Here is a 12,797-nt window from a genome sequence, read left to right as displayed (position 1 = left end):
TTTAGTTTCTGTTGCAGCTCGAAGGCAGCGTGGTAATTTGAACACATCTTTATGCACAAGACAATGGCAAAATTGAGTTAATTTTCCTGATGTTACTAATTACATCACCAAATTGTGCAGAAATATGGTTTTCTTTTATTTACTATTATTGCATAAAAGCTAAAGCAAGTTTAATTGTGGGGTGTGCTTTTTACAAAATGAGTAAATGTCCCTAAATTGTTGTGAATTTAATGGAGTCAAAACACCTGTTTTTCCTTCACTGTTTTGTCAAAGAACAAAAGGGCAGCTTAGTCAACAATTGTGAAGGTAAAAATAACCCTTTCAAGCTTTTCTCCTTTTGTCAAAAATCTCCAGCTTTAGTAGAACATTTTAAAATTCTAGGAACTGGCTCTCCTGCATACTAAATACGGCAACAACCCCTGCTTCAGGCTGGGAGGCTGTCACTGCTATTGCAAACACAACTGATGGTTTATAAGAACAAAGTCTTTCTAATTAAGTTTAACGTGTTAACTGCTTACTGTTTAATAAGTCATATGCCAATAGTTGACCCTGTTCACGTGCACAATGCACATTGGAGCATTGGTTCTTGTAAGAGTGTGTGAACCATGTCCCTCCTGGCTCGTGAAGGCAGCTTGGGAGGTGATGTGTGATTGGGTCCAGGCGATGGTAAATACATCTTTGAGAGAGGTAGTGTTTCCGGCAGCCTTTAAGGAGGTGCTGGTGCGCCCCCTTGTAATGATTGCCTATTCTAATGTACATCAGACTCATAAGCAGGGTTTCAAAGATACCTGATTTATTGAAGAATAGTATGCAGGATCACAAAGAAAGCTGAGAATGATGAAAGCGCACCAAATTCAAACTAAAAACCCTCGGTGCAAACGAAATCCCTCCCCCCTTAGAATCTTCTCAAGTCCACAATCCCAGGTGCTCCTAACAGTTTCTGATGGTCTGCGGGAAAAGTCCTTGAACAGAGAACATAACCCAAACACATTCCATTGAAATGAACATAGATACAGAGCTTGGCACAAGGTTTCACAGCAGCTCCCTCCCAAACAGAAACACGCGTCAGCACCATGGCATGTGAAACGTTACGATGTATGAACTACATTGAAACAGTGAACATGACACCCCTCCTCAAGAAACCATCGCTGGACCCTACTATCCTGGATGATTTTCATCTGGTCTCCCACCTCCCCTTTTTGGGGAAGGTGGTTGAGAAGATGGTGGCATTGCAACTCCAGAGGATTTTGGATGAAACGGATTATCTAGACCCCTTTCAGTCAGGTTTCAGGCCCGGTTATGGGACAGAAACAGCATTGGTCGCACTTATGGATGATCTCTGGCAGGAGCAGGATGGGGGTAGTGCATCCATCCTGGCTCTTCTTGACCTCTCAGTGGCTTTCGATATCACCGACCATGGTATCCTTTTGGATTGGATCAGGGAGTTGGGGGTGGGCGGTGTAGTTTTGCACTTGTTCACCTCCTTCCTCCAGGGCCAGTCCCAATCCGTGGTGATAGGGAGTGATGCTGATGATACTCAATTATACATCTCCATCCTGGGTGAAATAAGTGGTGCCGTGACCACCATCTCCAGGTGCCTGGGGGCTGTGGGGGCCTGGATGGGGAACAACAGGCTTTGGCTGAACTCTGGTAAGATGAAGTCGCTGTGGATTAATGGCTCCTCGGTATCTGGGAAATTGTCATCTTTAGTCCCGCATGGGGTGGCACTGCCCCAGACAGACCCAGTGCATAACTTCAGGGTCCTCCTGGACTCACGACTCCTGCTCAAAGAGCAGGTGGCAGTTGTGGCCAGGAGGGCCTTTGCTCAACTTTGTGTTGTGCACCACTTACGCCCTTTCCTGGATTGAGAGGCCCTTCAAACAGTCACTCATGCCCTGGTCATCTCCCATATAGACTACTGTAGTGCACTCTACATGGGCTACCTGTCATGAGTAATGATGGCGAGCAGGAAGGGGCTCCCATCCAGGGTGGAAAACGCATGCGTAGTACTGAGGAATTAAGCAGCCATTCAAAGAGACACAGATCAGGCCCGCCTTAGCTTTTGGGGTTTATATGTCTGGGTTTTTCCCATGCTTATTCAGTTTGTTAGGATTCTGTTTATGTAGCAGTAATAAACACTAGAGAACTACTCCTCGTCTCAGTGTGTATCTCACTGTTAGGACACTACCCTTGAAGAATATCCGGAAGCTACAACTGGTCTAGAATGCAGCCGCGTGGGCAATTTTAGGCAGGCACATGTAACACCATTGCTATGCAAGCTGCACTGGCTCCCAGTTTGCTTCCAGGTCCAATTCAAGGTGCTGGTTATCACCTTTAAAGCCCTATATGGCATGGTTCCAGGTTACCTGAGGGACCATCTCATCTCCATCACATCGGCCTGCCCCACCCGGTCATGCAGAGACAGCATGTTACAGACCCATCTGTAAAACAATTCCATCTGGCAGGGTCCAGGAAACAGGCCTTCTCTGCAGTAGCTCCCACCCTCTGGAACATGCTTCTCCCAGAAGTGAGACAAGCCCCCTCTTTCCTGGACTTCAATAAACAACTAAAAACCTGGTTCTGTCATCATGCCTGGAGCAGGAAGGGGGACAGTCACACATGGAGATGGCTAGTGCCCTAGAAGGGCCTTTATACTCACGGATTGAGATATAAGATTTAGCCATCTGGATTTTTATTACATTTTATATTTTTTTACTGTTTATCTATATTATATTGTATTTATAAGGTCACTGAATTTTAAATTTTGTTCTATTGTAAGCCGCCCAGAGTCCCTCCTTTGTGGGAGAGATGGGCAGTGGTAAAATCTGATAGATAGATAGATAGATAGATAGATAGATAGATAGATAGATAGATAGATAGATAGATAGATAGATAGATAAACAAACAAACCATAGCTCTAGTTAGTCAAAAGACCCAAGGGATGGCATACCTAGGAGTACTTGGGACATCCCAGATCTAGAGGCTAGACTGGGAAGCCAATGAATGAATGAATTAACAAACAAACAAACACTGGATAAAGAGAATGGTAAGAACTTGTTGCTTGTTACCAAGAAAAGTACATGGACCTGTCTATGAGGTGCCCAGGAACTGACCTGAAGGAGATTTTGCCTTTTTTTTTATCCAAGCAGATATTTTTCCTAGTAGCTGGAGATATAGCTGGAGTGAAGGAGAAGATATATTCTAAGCAGTAGATGGGTGCCATTTCTAGGAATGGGGAGAAAGACTGACTTGAATCCAGGAGGCTGGATGTGGCAAAAGTCCCCACCAACTGGAACATAGACCACCCATAAGTTCCTCAAAGCCACAGACACACAAACACCAGCTTGGATCTGGTTCCAGATTGATCAGCACAGAACCAGGAAAAAACAAAAACAAAACCTGCGTTCTTAAATTCAGCTGATGTCATTTCCAACGCTAGTTCTGAACCAGGAGAAGGGAGGGAGGGAGGAAATCTTGGGCTGCATAAACAGAGGAATAATGTCAAGATAGTGATGATTTTGCTCTGCACTGGCCACACCACACCTGGAATACTGTGTCCATTTTTGGTTGCCACAATACTAGAGGGATGCTGAGGAACTGCAAAGAGTGCAGAGAAAAACAACCAAGACAGTGATGGCTTTGAAAGCTATGATAGGTGTGGTAGGTAGGTAAAGGTTTCCCTTGACATAAAGTCCAGTCGTGTCCGACTCTAGGGGGCGGTGCTCATCTCCGTTTCTAAGCCGTTAGAGCCGGCGTTGTCCGTAGACACTTCCGGGTCATGTGGCCAGCATGATGACACGGAACGCCGCTACCTTCCCGCCGAAGCGGTACCTATTGATCTACTCACATTAGCATGTTTTCGAACTGCTAGGTTGGCAGGAGCTTGGCCTAGTAACGGGAGCTCACCCCACTGCGCGGTTTCGAACCGCCGACCTTCCGATCGACAGCTCAGCGGAGTACGTTTAGCCTAAAGAAGAGAAGGCTAAGGGAATGTGATAGCTGTTGTCCAGTACTTGAAGGGCTATGGCAGGGAAGAAGGTGTGGATTTATTCCCTGTAGTGCCAGAGACTTGGACAAGAACCAGTTGGTAAAAGATTTACAGAAGGAGATCTACACTTGAAATCAGGAGGAATTTCCTGACCGTGAGAGGTATTGAGCGATGAAACAGCCTGCCTCCTGAAGTTGTGGAGGGCTGGAGTTTTCAAACAAGGGTGGACAATTATTTGACTGGGATGGTCTGAAGATTCCTGTTGTGGGCAGGGGATTGGGCGAGAAAGCCTCCAATATCCCCAACTCTGATTCCACAACACTACCCCTCAGTTAGCGGGCTGTGAAAAACCTCTCATCAGTTGGAATACAGAGCTAATCTGACTCCAGGTTTAAGACATAGCCATATATTCAAATGTACACTTATGCAATAAAATAGCATTTCAGAGATGCGATCTCCCTGGACACTTCACTGCAGCCTTTTTTGCACCCTAATTGCTCTGCATTTAGCCTGGCTGACACTGTGCGAGGGAGAAAATGTGGCTAATCTCTGTATCAGCTGACATGAAAAAAAAAATCCAGAGAATACAGGGAGCAACATAATTATCTCCAAAACTGTAGGAAGAATTCATCTGGCAAAGATTGCATCCCCCAGGATTAAAACTGTGCTGAATATTTACTCATTTTGATATTCCCCCTAAGGTTAAACTCAATCAAAACAGTTGCATATTGTAGTCACCTTAATAACCATGTGTGATATTTCGTTGTTCTTCAGAGGACTTCTCTATTCCCTGGTTGCAGATACTTCTTGCCCCAGTTTTTTTCCTTTGGGGGGGTGTTTTGTTTTTTTCCTGCTTTGCTCTCATGGCCCTTAATTAATTTACCCACAGTCTTGCACATTTGGCTGTGGCAGCCTATGAGATTTCAGTTTATGGATATTCAGGAGGGCACCACCGCATTCAATCCTGCATCATTCACCAAAATCATGAATTGTCACAGCCATTTATTGTATACCTATTCATTACCAAGATTTGTATATCAACCAATTCAGAAACACCCCTGAGATCCCTCAAACTCCCTTAAGCACAAGCAGTTGTTTCTCAATAGGTACGTTTTGAAACCACAGCAAAAAGCCCAATATCAGTATTAACACTCCCAGAGGTGTCTTTAGGAAGACGTTAGGAAAGTCAGAAGACAATCTGGACAGGGCCATCTCTCCTGGGGTTCCACACAGGCCTTAAAATGTGACTTTGGTCCCAGGCCGAGGGTTTACGTGTTGGGGAGGGCGGGGGCTGTCATGCTTTGTTTTAATGGTTGCTTTTCGTCCAGGCTGACTTGTTTTGTTTTGTCTATGTTTTTAATTGTTTGAATTTAGTATCAGATTTTGTAAGCTGCCCAGAGTCTGCTGGAGTGGGCAGCTATAATGAATTTAATGAAATCCATAAAATATATCTGAGAGGACACAGCCAAAGCTCTGTCCCATTTTGTTCGTACTGCATTGACAGAGTACGTAAAAAAGAGGAAAAACTTTGAACACAGTCATGGCCGCCATCTTGATTTTTTGGACACACACACACACACATACCCTGAGCGCCCCAAATTATCTGTGAGAGCCATTCCACAAGGTAGCCTAAGCTGCTTGTGTCCTAGGCTGCTCCCCACTGTTTCTGAAATCGACTTTTGAAATCCCAGCCCAGATTGCAGTGATTTGGCAAAAGAGCCAGGTTGGTGCTCAGTCTGGACTACAGTCACCGCAAGTCCTGATTGGTTGTTCCTCTGCTTCTTGCCCTTCCCACCCATGCAGGGAAGTACAGGTAGTCCTGTTGATTTGCTTAATGGCCACGTGGTTCACTTAACACCCGCCATAAAAAGGCTCATAAAATTGGGTCGGATTTGCTTAATGACTGCTTCGCTTAGCAACCAATCTTCCAACCCCAATTGTGGTTGTTAAGCAAGGACTGCCTGTAAACTTTGTTGGCTGGTTCTTGTGTAGGCAGGTCTGACAGTGTCTCCCTTCTTTTTTTAGGGATTATTTCCTGCTCAGTAATTCCAGTTCTTTCCCTTCCTTTCTAAGATGTTTCTACCCATGGATGCCTTCAGGCCCCCTCACTACAATCTCTCCTTTGACAATAAGATAGATCCTTTCTCCTTCCCCCCTCCCTTATTGTATCATTGATGCTTTGATGCTACAATAATTAAAGCAAAGGGAATGCATCTTTTCTTCATGCCTTCCTTCCATGGAGAATCCATGGAAGCATTAGGGGAACAAAAACTCACAGGACAGGCTAATTCATGTCAGGTGAAACAGCACTGAAGGAAAATGGGAGCCAAGCTATGTAGACTTAATAAGTTACAACCAACAATTTTAAGTGGATCCAAAAACTGTTGTCAATCACTGATGGGATTCAATGGCAGGTGAGGGCAAACAGGACAATGAAAACTTAGGGCTCAAAAAAATGAGAGGAAAGCATAAGAATGAGGTTAATTGATGTTTCAAGCCTCCCAACTCAACCTTTGATCCTCAAAAAAACCTAACCAGATTATAAGGCAATGTTTTTTGTCGAAATGTATTCAACATTGCAGAGAATAGCTATTTTTATTCATTTTCTCCAAGTGATTGTCATCTTTTTATTTAATCAATTTATAAATACTGTGGTTTAATTGCCTAAGGACAAGCTTATAGCTTAAAGCATCTCATTACTGCATTTTGGCATCGCTTACGCCCTTCATTTATTCTTTGTACGGAAGCCATGAAAACAATAATGTGGCTGCAATTTTGCAGTTTGATTTAATTTGCTGAAAACCTGTTACCAGCTACAATAGTGAAGGTCTCATTTTAAACTTCTGTTTCTTCACAGAGGCACAATTGTAACATTAGCTTATCCAGCTCCATATGGCTCTTCTAGAATAGATAATTAAAATGCCATATCTCAGAGGGACTCAACTTATTTCACATGCAAAAGAACTGTGGTTTAGTCCCCATTACCTATAACAGGTCTGTGGCCTCTAGTCAACTGGGATTACGCTATCAAAATGAGGCAGCAAACTGCAACCCTTTTTTCCATTAATAAACAAAATCCTGGGGACACAAATTTCAGAAAAGCTAGCATACCTAGAAAGGTTTTCGAGCTCCACCCTAGCAAAGTTTGTTCCCACCCTACCTGTGATGACATTGTAGAATTTATCTCATCTGTCACCGTCACATCCATTTGTATTTCTTCCATTTCCTCTTTAAATTTTTCTAAGAATTCAGTCAAAACCTCTGCTCTTTAAGAGTAAAAATCACCCCTTCCAATGTGTCCCATCAGAAAGGAACCTTTTTCTGTTTAAGAAAGAAATACCCTTTTCTCATAGCCAGTATTCTATCAGAATTTCTTTAAGCACAATTACATCTGTAGTATCAATCTTCAGTCTAGTATGAAAATGCTGCTGCAGAATTTGGTCTCTGGTCTTCTCCCTGACAAGGTACACAAGGATATCCCTTGGAATATTTCTTAATCGTGCAAATCTTGTATTTATCCTATAAATTTTGTCAATTTCTGCCTCTATATCCTCTTCATCCCATTCCAAAAAATTTTGATAAGGCTTTAATAACCTTTTCTCTGATGTCTTAACCAAAATTCCCTGGAATTGCTCTGAAACTCAAGCAGAATTCTTTCTCTCTCAATCTGAATATTGTCAAATTATCTAGATCTTTTTCCACCTCTCTATTTATAACTTCTGTCTCGCTTTCCAGAATTTCCACTTTATCATTAATTTGTTTTACATCTCCAGTCACTTGTCCTACAGATTCTTCAGTTTTCTTAACTTCTTCTTTCATTTCTTCTTTCATCTTTACATGTCTTTCTTCCATTCTCTCTTCAAAAGCTGCCAAGTTAGCATTAACTGATTCAGATACGTCCTTACTCAATTCCTCAAATATTTTCTGCAACATTTCTGGGGTGATCCTTCTTTCTGTAGGTTGCCATAACGTTCCTCTGCTCCCTTCTCCCATTTTTGCCACTTTTCTGGTGGTTGCCATTCTAACATTGTAATCCAAAAGTGAAAGTGCCTCAATTACAAGAGAAAAAGTAAAAAGCAGGCTTCCTCCCCTTTTTTTTATTTTGTTTTGCCTTTCTATACCCTTAATACTTTAGACCCATTTGACACTCCAGAGTTGCAGTCATACGGTCTGTCTCATATTACCTTTATCTTCTTTGTTTTGTAAAATCTACCAATTGTCTGCGTTCTTTAATATTAAGCAAAGAACATTCCCACAAAAGTCCAGTCCGTTTGTCTATTTAGTTCCAATATTTTCAAAAGCATTTCACCAAAAATTAATCTTTCAAAATTACTCTCCCCTTTATCCATTTATTTATTTTATTTATTTATTTATTACTCAAATTTAGCCACCGCCCATCTCCCCCAGAAGAGGGACATTTAAATTTTCTTACATCAAATCCTTGTTAAGCTTTTTGCTAGCAATTTAAAATCCTTTAAAACATTACTTTTTTTTTCACTTTCTTTGATCCAGAAAGATGGTTGACTCACCAAGTGGTTTTTCCTTATCCTGCCAATCAGAAGATCTCTCTTTAACTTTGTGCAATTTTTTTAAATTATTATTTATTGAGAATTTTACAGAAAGTAAAAAAACAAATCTAAAAAAGAGAAAGAGAAAGAGAGAGAGAGAGAGAGAAAGCAAGCAAGCAAGCAAGTAAGCAAGCTAAAGTTATGAAATATAATGACTTATCTTCAACAAGTGATTACAATCTTATAATCCGTCCTCCCTCTTGGATATTATATAGTGGCTGTGCAACTTGTTGATTGCATCCATAACTTGTTGGAAGGAATGAGAAGACTAACAAAGTCATGGTTCGGTGGAGCTGTTGATATCCTGAAAAAGAGAGATATGATAAGTTTAAAGAACAAAACGCAACATATAAAGCAGTGCGGAGCTTCCGGGAGAGGAATGGTGGACTGAAGACATCTCTGTGAAAGAGGAACCAACAACCACAGTGAAGAACAAAGAACTGGTGAGTAGACCAGTTCCTTGGAACCTCTCCAGACAAGGAGAAGAAGGGCGATTATCTACATGTGCTCTTAACAGCTGCTCCTTGCATGAAGACCACAGGACAGCAGTCTCCCATGGAAGTGAGCACTGGGAAACTATGGGAATAGATATCTTGCTCACAACCATGACTGGCACCTTTCAAAGGACACTAAGTTCGCTAACCTCACTTTCTAATCACTTTCAGAAATTGCTTATTAACTACTTTTAAGCTATTAGAGACCTTCAGAATGACAAGTTTGAAAATGCCAGGTGAGTTTACCTTCAATCCTGAATGAAAGAAAACTTGAATCATAAATTTAAGAATTTAAAAAATATGAAATAAACAGCAAAAAGCTAAGTAAGATTTTGATCTTAGAAAATTATAAACAGACTAAGGGTCCAGATAAATTTGGAATATAGACACTTTTACAATAAGATTCTGGAATTAATTATAACAGACAGTTTCTTGTGGGAAATAGATCTGTGTTGGTTTCTGCAAGACATAATAAAGATGAGTAATTTTATAATTTTAAAAACTGGACACTAGAGGGAATTAAAGATTCTAGGCAGAAGGGGAAAAAACCCACAATCCTACCTTTTGTATTAATTAATTGGGACCTACAAAATGATGCAAAACATTATACCATTGAAAATACTAAAGGAGACTTATGAAGAATGGAACCAGAAATTAGCAGCCACAGTATCAATAGTCATGATGTCTGCCTCTATGGATAGACTATGTCCAAAAGATGTTATTGAAGAAATGACAGATGTGGAACAAATTTTATCAACAAAATAGAGATGGTACTGAAAGTGAATTTACAAATGACAGGCCAAAAGAATGACTTGGAAAAGGATATCTCACTGTATATACAAAAGAAACTGGCTAATGTTTTAAAAATTAAAAGGGAAATACTAAGGATAAACCAAGAAAATGACCTGGATATTTTTTTTCTTATTCCATTTACAAAACAGGTTTGTTAAAAATCTGAAGAAGTCTGTGTGATGGGACAAAGAAGAAATTAAGAGAAATCAAATTCTGTGACAATATTTGAATGAACAAAAGATTAAGACTGTTAGAAGTAAAAGGAAGGAATATATAGTTGGCTTAGCTGATCAAGGTTAAAACAAGATATGTTGTTACTTCTGGCAACCCTTTATGGACTTTCTGCTGACACCAGGACTGAAAAGATGATGCTTTATGGATTTAGGGATGGGATATGGGATGAAGAGATAAATGTCTGTAGCCTTAGAGGGGGTGAAGAGTCACTAAATATGTTTATACTGGTTGTGATGAAGGTTAGAAGTCACTTCTTTACATATTTTTCTCTTTATTATATTCTTACTTTTCTATTTCTTTTCTCTTTTACTTTTTTTCCTTTTTCCTTGCACTTTTTACTCTTTCTTTTCTCTTCTCTTCTAAGTTTAGTTTGTATTAGATTTTATTCTTATAATCAATTTTTAAATAAAATTTATATACAAAAAAACCCATATAAAGCAGTGTATTATCATATTGGGAGCAATGATAGATTATGAGGATAGAAAGGTATGGAAAGGTATAGTAAATAGTGTTGGAGCAAACTAGATTTAGTTAGATTTCCTTTTCTTTTGTTTTATCTCTTGCCTTTAATTTATTTTACCCCCTACTTTTCATTCTGTTTTTTGCACTCTACAGGATGTTGCTCACTCTGAAAAGTAACAGCCTAATGTGTGCATTTATAGATGATTTTGTTATTCTGTGCCATAAGGCCAGGTTTTTCTGCAAAGGAAGGATATAATAACCATAGTTTTCTCTTGGCATAGCTTCCCTCATAAAATAGCTAAGGGCCAAATACTAAAGAAAAGCCACCATTTCACAAATCACAGCTTTTGACTTCCCTCCATTCTGACAGCCTTCTGGCATTGCAGAAGCTTCCATCTTTAACAGTTTGTCACTCTGAGGCATTTGATTAAATAATAAAACACCCAAGCCAGACCTTCCAGGGTTGCCTTCAGAGATGGTTTTGCATCTCTTCTCTACTGAAGGCAAAGCTCCCTCATGGGGCCAAATGATAGGTGCCAGAGAGGTTCGCAGACATCATTTATTTGATATTTCAGTCAATCGTCTTTTCCGTTTGAGGGACAACAAGCAGGGCATTCATCATGGATGTGCATAAAGTGATTCCTTTGTTACTGTGCTTTCTTGCAGAGGCTTGGCTCACACACTGGACTTCGTTACCCCCTATAAGCAATCTAGGGATGTCACCCCTTGTGATCAAATGGAACATGGGAATCAAGGTGTTTTGGAAGGTAGCCAGCAACAGGTTCCATGATGAGAGTTGCTCCAAGGAATCCCCTCGGAGCATTGCTCCCAGCTAGATTCTTTGAGCATACCATTCCAAAAAGACATAGTTTAAATTTAATATTTGAAAGCAGGAAGAAGAGAGGGTGCTGGTGGATGGGCTTCTCCCAAATATCTCCTCGTAGAGGTATTTATTTTGAAGAAAGCATTGTAGGATAACGCTAGACCAAAAATGTCTTCTGTTGTTGTTGTTGTCTAACTAGCCTTATTCAGCTTGGTAGGAAAAAAGGGAAAATGGCTGTCATCTTCTTTTCTTCAACTGACAAAAACATCTCAGGGATGGATGAAGGTGCCAACTTTGTGAAGTGATGTGGTATTGTGGGGGACAGTATCTACTCTCTCAGCATGCCATTATTTCTCCTGTTCTCAGCAGACTTCCTGTCTTCCCCCAGTGCCTTGAAATCCCACAGGAAGACAATAAGAGACCTCTCCTGCTGTAGATGTTTCAAACCAGGAAGGACAGCTAGGGAGCCTGCATCAACATGGAAAAAAAGAGAAAAATGTTGGTATTTGTTTTTTCTGCAAGAAATTTGGCTGTAGAGGAATTAAGTTCCTATGGTAACAAATCACTCTGGCAGGGTGACAAGGTCAGACTTAATTGTCCTCAGGTTTGGATATGAAAAGATTGACCATATAAGATAAAGCTGCTGATTTGCCTGGGGGGAAGCTTGCCACCAGCAGGTTTTAGTTTTCTGTTTAACCCCAGCAGCAGCAGCAGCTCATTCCTCCGCAGAGCACATGTGCATGTGCATGAGCTTGTAAATATGTTTATGTAAGAAGCTTTTTGAGCCTATCCACCTATGGATATGGAAATTGCTTGTTTTAGGCTTTCTGTAAATACATTTGTTTTTATAGAAATGCCTGGTGTGTGTTTTTTCTGATCTCTTGGGCCAAACACTTTCCAGAGCTCTGCCACAAAAATGTGGGAGCAGCCCACTCTGCAAGAAGCTCAACCAAATCACCAAAGCCCTCAGGAGGGTTAAATGCAGTGGCTGTAGACAACAAGTTCCTCTGCTTCCTCCACCACCACCACCACATCTCCACAGAAAGCAATTCTTACTTTTGTTTCCTCACCTTAAACTAATGTCTTGTTCAGTGTTGGCTAAATAATGTCTGAGCTCCAGGAAAGGACTACATTATTTTCTGTGCAATAAAAACCATTAGAAATGCCACACTATTTAGAGAACATTGTTTTGGTGAGAAATGAGCACCCTTCAAGACTCTCCTCACAGACCTACTGTTCTTACAAAACTGACAGTAGTTTTATAAATACTAGCAATCTGGGAAGAAACTGTGGAGAAAACTTTGAATGGGATTAATTGTAGATCATGGAAAGGAGCAGAGAACCAGGAATGAACAGGTCTGTGGCCTGGGTGAAATTGTAGGCTGATAGGTTGAGGGGGATTGTGGAAACAAAAAGGGTGTTAGTAAGAAAAGATG

The sequence above is a fragment of the Candoia aspera genome, chromosome 2 (genome assembly GCF_035149785.1).
Source record: "Candoia aspera isolate rCanAsp1 chromosome 2, rCanAsp1.hap2, whole genome shotgun sequence".
NCBI lineage: Eukaryota > Metazoa > Chordata > Lepidosauria > Squamata > Boidae > Candoia > Candoia aspera.
This window is presented reverse-complemented; position numbering follows the sequence as displayed.